Source organism: Balearica regulorum, chromosome 13 (genome assembly GCF_011004875.1).
Source record: "Balearica regulorum gibbericeps isolate bBalReg1 chromosome 13, bBalReg1.pri, whole genome shotgun sequence".
NCBI lineage: Eukaryota > Metazoa > Chordata > Aves > Gruiformes > Gruidae > Balearica > Balearica regulorum.
In genome coordinates, this window is record NC_046196.1 from 2,628,743 (window position 1) to 2,635,216 (window position 6,474).

The following is a 6,474-nucleotide window of genomic DNA, read 5'->3' on the forward strand; positions in this document are numbered from 1 at the left end:
ACAGGTGCCTTGAGGAGCGTGCCCCCAGATTTGGGTCAGCCGAAAGCCCTTTCAGCACAATCCAATTACCCACCACGTGCACCAGGAGCCGTGGCAGCGGTGTTGGCCGGCAAAGAGCCGAGCGGCAGCCCAGTTCGAACGGAGCTGGCAAGGCGCTGAGCAGAGGAAGGATGCCGGGCTGAGGGACAGCGCCTGAGACAACGGAAACAGGCAGGATGACAGATTATGTAAGAAAAATAATTCTTTTTTTGTGTTAAGAGCTCTTCTCAACACCTCCTTTTGGAACTGATTCCCTGCCTCCTCTTTGCAGCCAGGGCAATAAGCACTGAAACGATCCAGCTCAAGGATCCTATCCTGCTCCCCCAGCTTCTCTGCATGGGTTGTCATCGCTTGTCACCATGTCCTTCAGAGCCAGACCACACCGCCGGCAGTGGCAAGGACATGCACAGGTTAGGAAGCAGCCTTGGTGGGTAGGGATGCGTTTGTCTACGGCTGCCTCCGAGCAGACCAGTAGAAGGTGTTTAAATGTGCTCGACGCATTGTGCCAGACTCTTTGCACAACTCAAAGCAAGCTTTGAGCTGGGGATCATCAAAGACCTCTCCAGACTTCTGAAAATGAGGTACTGTCTGTAACGGCATCAAGTTATGAATCTTGTAGCCTCCAGAGCAGTCAACAGTATTATCATGAAAAATGAGTAATGAAAATAAAAGGCGCAGAGCTTTGTGCACGCTAAGTGCCATAAGCAAATTCTAAGGATGTGGCAATATGCCTGTACAAACCCTAAAAGCGTAACTACGCAGTGGGAACACCAGTGTGTTCTCCACTTTGGACCAGTTTTCTGGCTGATTTGGTCAACGTCTCCAGGAGCCTGGCTCCGGATTTCAGTGAGGTCATTTCTGCTCTAACTTGCCCAGGAAAATCACGGGCTCTCCCTTGTGTAACCGCTGCGTGCTGCAAGCTGCGGAGAGCTCGTCCCTCTTAGCCTTTGGCTTTGCAGAACTCATAAATCAGGTCTGGGCATCTCAGGTATTCGGGAGGTTTTGTGGTGTAATGAGCTGCACGGAGGTGCCGGCGCATGTTACGTATCTGCTGCAAAGACAACAGAACAGTTAAAGGAAAAAAACCCAAAGCAATGTCTGGAGGGGATGTGTTACCTCTGCCAGGAGAAGGGCGGGTGGTGAAGCTCCTGCTCAGCCGATAGACACTAAAGCCCTGCAAGTCTCCGTGTGATAAAGGATATGCAGAACACATTTGGGCCTGCAAGGACTCGAAATGAAGTTGCTGCTGGCCCTGGCTTTCATTAAACAAGTCAGCAGACCAATTGCACATAGATAATAAAAACAACAGTACATGTAATCTTTCTACATGGAGTCTTGAGAAAATCAAGCTGAACATTTTGGGGTTATATCAACAACAGTTGGGGAAGTGGTTGTGTTGGCCACGGGGAGATCTGGCCAGCCGAAGACCTGCGAGGAGGAGCTCAGTTCGCAGACCTTACTGCAAGGACTGAAGAGGATGCCCAGCCCCGGAGGTCCACCCTGCCCAGCCCCTCTGCCAGGCACTGCCAGCCGTGAAAGCTGCCTGCAAGTCACCGGGACGTGGGCACTGCTGCGGGGAGCTGGCTGGACCGAGGAAAAAGCCACTGTGTGCCGCAGGGACCCAAAGGGAACAGGCTTTGGTGACCAGAAGCTGCCTGACATGCTGGGCTAAATTACCACCTTTTCACCGTTTCACTATTTCTTGCATCTTTGAAGTCAGCTGGTTGTTCAGATCTTTAAAAGATTTTCCCAGATGTCCCGACGAACCGGAGGACTTGCAGGGCTGGGAACGCTCGTGCCAGGCTGAGCTCCAGTCTCCTAACGCTGTTATTGCCGCCTGTCCGTCTGTCTGCAAGCGTTGCTCCTGCTAAATGGTATTTAGCCATTTGCCAACATTGTGTTTGCATTAGGAAAAAAAAATAAACTAATCAGATTGACAAAGTTGCTTGAAATAGTCTTTTCAAAGAGGTGCTGGCTTTCTGCAATGTAAAGAGTTTAAGCTCTCACATGACGCGTTGGGTTGTGCAATTACTGCAGAAATCAGCAATGGCTCTAGACAGCGCGGTCACAGGGGGAAAGCAGGGACCTGAGGAAAGGTCTGGGCTGACGAGCTGCTAATTGAAGAGTCCTTCCTCAGGTAGAGAAAAATAACCGCTTCAAAATAAAAATGCCAGTTCCTAGAAGAAAGCCATTTAAAGGCACAATAATCCCACCAGTGTAGATCAGACCCTCTGGGTAACCACAAATTACTCTTGCTGGTCACATTTTTTTTTTTTTTTAGAAGCAATATTTGGGGATGGAAAACTCCTTTTGGCACTTGTTCATGGTTGTTTGTTTTCTCTAATATTTTCTAGAAAAAGCCAGAAGCCTGGTATGACCTAGTCTAGAAGTCTCAAACCTCTCTAGCTTTTTTTTTTTTTTTTTTAGTTTCCATGTTTAATTAAAATTAATGCTTTAAATTAAAACACAGAAAAGTGAAGCAAAAATAGTCTGCCATTTTTCTCCCCATGGAGTTTCTGAGCAGGTGCTCTCACTGCCGAGCAAAGGTTAAACAGCTTTTGTCTGTCTTATTCATTAAACCAAATTTGAGAGAACCTCCTACACCCAAGTCAAACGAGATAAACCCCAAAATCTTGCAAAATATTCTCTACAGGATTTTCTTCTCGCTGTGTGGGCCAAATACCATCTGGATTTCTTCCCTGCTCTCAGGACAGAAAAACAAGCCTGCAAACCCGCTTTTATACCCGCCTAATTCTGGCCGTGGCCTCGCAGCCTCCTCAGGGTCTGATGCAAGACCCTAGCGAGGGCCGTTGCAGCAGAAGAAAACAGCAGGAGCCATTCCGCAGCCTACAGGGTGGGAAAGCGCCCGCAGAGGCGCAGCTCTGCCCCGTTTTGCCCCAGAACTGCTTCCTTCCTCGCAGGAGGTTCTTTATTTGCAGGAAAAGAGCCTTATAGTCAACCCAGCAGGCAGGAGGCTGCTCAGTGCAAAGCTGTAACTGTTTCTCAGAAATGGGCTGTTTTGCTAAAGAACAAGATCCCCAGCAGAAACACATTTTACTGCAACTATCGGTAATTTAACCACCTTCTTGTTGTGGCCTGTTCTCACCTGGGCGTTGGGAAAAAGGCTTCAGCCTGAGAGCTTTTGGATGCTGAAGCCAGCTCTGTTGATTCATGCAGGGGGTTATGCGGGGAGGGATGCTTTTATTTGATTTTCCTTGCCCTTATTAAATGAATTCCAGCCTTTCTGTGGAGCTGCACGCCCTTCTTTGTGTGCCACAGTCTCCCAGGCGCCAGTCCTGATCCTGGCGCAAATCACGGTGGGGCAAGCGCTGCGTTGGTGTTTCGGGGTGGTTTGCTCTGAGCATCGATGCGAGTGCCGCAAGGGTTGACCTGCTGCACCCTCACCCCCGAAACCCTGCCGGGATGGGGAGCTGCAACCTGCAGCGGTTCAGACCCTCTTAGAGCCTGTGTTGGAAAAAAAACACAGACATGGGGGAAGCTCCTCTCCCACCCATCTCTGAGAAAACAGCACGGAGATTTAAGGACAAAATTAATCTCAAGGCTGGTTAACTCCAGCCAGGTGTGACGGAACTAGGGATTGGGAAGAGATGGGGAACAGGAGACAAAGAGGAAAACTGACCTGGAATGAAAAAGGGATCTCGATCCTACATTAGATCAAAGAGCAAAAGGCACTTTGGGAAGAGCTTCCCACCTGGTTTGGTGGTGGGGCAGGTGGAGGAGCTGGCGATCCTCCCCTGTACAAATAACCCCAAAGGGGTGGCAGGAGGAATTGGGCCACAACTTTTCAGGTTGGACTGCAGCACCTTGGAAAGTGAAGGGCTCTGGATACTGCTGCTCAAAGGCCAACCCAAACTCCCTGTACCGTTTTGGTGAAGTTCCCCATGGTTTTAGACCGATGGAGTTACCACCCAGAGCTAAAGGATTTTCCCCAATTGGGTTTGGTGAGGTTCCCCTCATGGCCTGGGGTGCAGGCGGTGCTCGGCTCGCTGCCTCTCCCCAACAAATAACCACCAGCTTGCTCAAACCCCGCTGGCCTCCAGGTGCAGTGGATAAAGGTGAGGGATTTGGTAGGAATGAGGAACCCCAGCACCAGCCTGTGCCTGCCTCCAGCTGAGCCCTTCACCAGGCAAGTCTGTGCCTGGGGAGAGCCGCCAGCCTCTCCTGGGAGCTGCTTTGCAGTTCAGAGCATCGCCAGATCGCTTTGCTACACATTTGTCTGATACATACCGATTCCCACTGATTAAAAAGTTGTAATATGGCTCATGTGAGCTAACAGCTCCGTGCAGAAGAAATTACCTTCCTGGCAGACCTCTCTGCTGGATGTCCCACACCAGTGATGTGGTACAGAAGGACTCACTGCCCTATGTGGGCTGTGCAGCTTCTTTATTTCATACTGTCTTGAAATACTCATTACTTTTTTTAGTGGACTGGCATCCTCCAATGCCACAGCAGAGGCGAACGGGCAGCTTCTGCAGCTGGCATTGCACAAATACATCCCTGTCCTCCTCTTCCTGGCACCTGTCCTGGTCTCTCACTCTGTACCTGGAGGGCAGGGAAGAGCGATTGTATTAAATCAGAGCTGGCCCTTTGCATGGGAGCGTAACCCACCGCTGCCGCTGGCGGGTGTGCGGATGGCCTGGGCAGGAGGAATAGCACCAGAATGGGCATCCTGCAGCCCACCGGACCCGGCCACGATCCTGCTCCTGCCCTGATGCGGTTGGGTTGCTTCTCACCTCGGTCCTGTAATGTGACAGTTTATCTTGTGGGAAAGCGTGAAGCTGGCCCGAGTGTCAACAGCCACCATAGAAACCCAGTTTACGCTCCTGATCCTTGCCAGCCAGCGCTGCAGAGCAAGCAGCAGATATCTGAGTAAATATTGGTTTTCAAATGGGACCTAAGTCCCATCTGCTTCATCAGCAGAATGGATCATGTGTGCTGTGTCAGGTTGTTTTTCACGTGGTTAGCTTTATAATAAAGCTGTGCTTTCCATTCAAACAGCACAGTAAAAAGCCTCAAGATCTGGTTTTTGCTTTCCTGTGTGAGTCTTTCTTTTCTAGTAAGAGAAATGACATCACAGGTCAGGAAACCAAGATGGTTATTTCCAAGAGAAAACAGTACACATTACAGTGATAGAAAAACTGTTAACATATTATTTTCATTGGGATCGCAGCTTGAGGTTAAAATCCAACCTTTTCTTTAAAAAACAAGTCAGTGATACATACACAGATATGGGACAATAACCTATTATATCACGTCTGTAAAAACACCCTGAAACATGTTCAGAAGTGGATGTGATGTCATCTTTTAAAACTAAATCATACTAATTGCTGGAGTTTGAATCTATCCAAACACTCAATGCAAGAGAACAGTATTGTGATAAGGTGGTGGGCTTTGTAAATGAAACATGGTCTTCTGCTGGAAAGAAAAAAGAAAAGTGTTATCTACATTTCATGGTCCCAGAATTGCTAACCATCCCGGGAGGGTGTGCTGAGATTTTTGGGGGTTCACAGGGAAGAGCGAGGAAGAGGTAACTCAATATAATTGCAGCCATGGAGCACGCGTCTCCTGCTCCACACACGGTTTCTCATACCCACCACAACCAACACGATCAAACCGAAGTGCAGACCCCACTACAGCAGCTCCTTCTCCTAAAGGCTAATGCTTTAGGAGAATGTTTCTGCTCACCAGAGCGGTTAAAATACCCACGTGTACCTTTTTAAGCCATTGAGAATGAACAAATATTTTCTTTTCTTTTGCAAAACCACAAGGAATCTTGCCAGGGTCATCGTTTCCTGAGGGTAAGGGTTTAGCATGATAAGGGGTGTATGGAGCTATCTTTACAGAGGGGCTAACAAAACCAGACTGAACTGGAGCAGAACATACCACATCCCTCCACAGTGCGCTGCTGAGACTGGTAAAGCCTCGTCAAATCAAGGTGACAGCAGCAGGTACAGCAGTAAGTAGATAATCTGATCCCAATAGCTGTCACAGCACTACCAGAAAAGCAAATGCCAATCACTTGTGGAAAAACGTGATCACCCATCAGGACAGGGGCAGTGGCTTTTTGTGAAGGTAAACCAGAATTCATTTCATCAATGTCACTTTTATCAGGGCTGAGGTAGGTGAAAATCAAACACTAAGTGTCAGTCCTTGTCCTTTACTCCCTCAGCTGTAAAAAAATGTAAAAGTGGGGCATGGGAGAGCAGTGAGAAGTGACCCACATCCACTCCTGCCACAAGGCAGGTCGACTCGCTCCAACCATCTTTGGCCGACTCTGGCCTCGCAGGGTCTTAGACATGTCTTTGGAAATTTCACAGCCACCCCAGACAGTCTCTTCTCCTGTCTCACTAGCCTGGCAGTCAGTAAGTTTTCTCTAATGTCTAAATGAAACATTCTAAATGAAACATCTGCTAA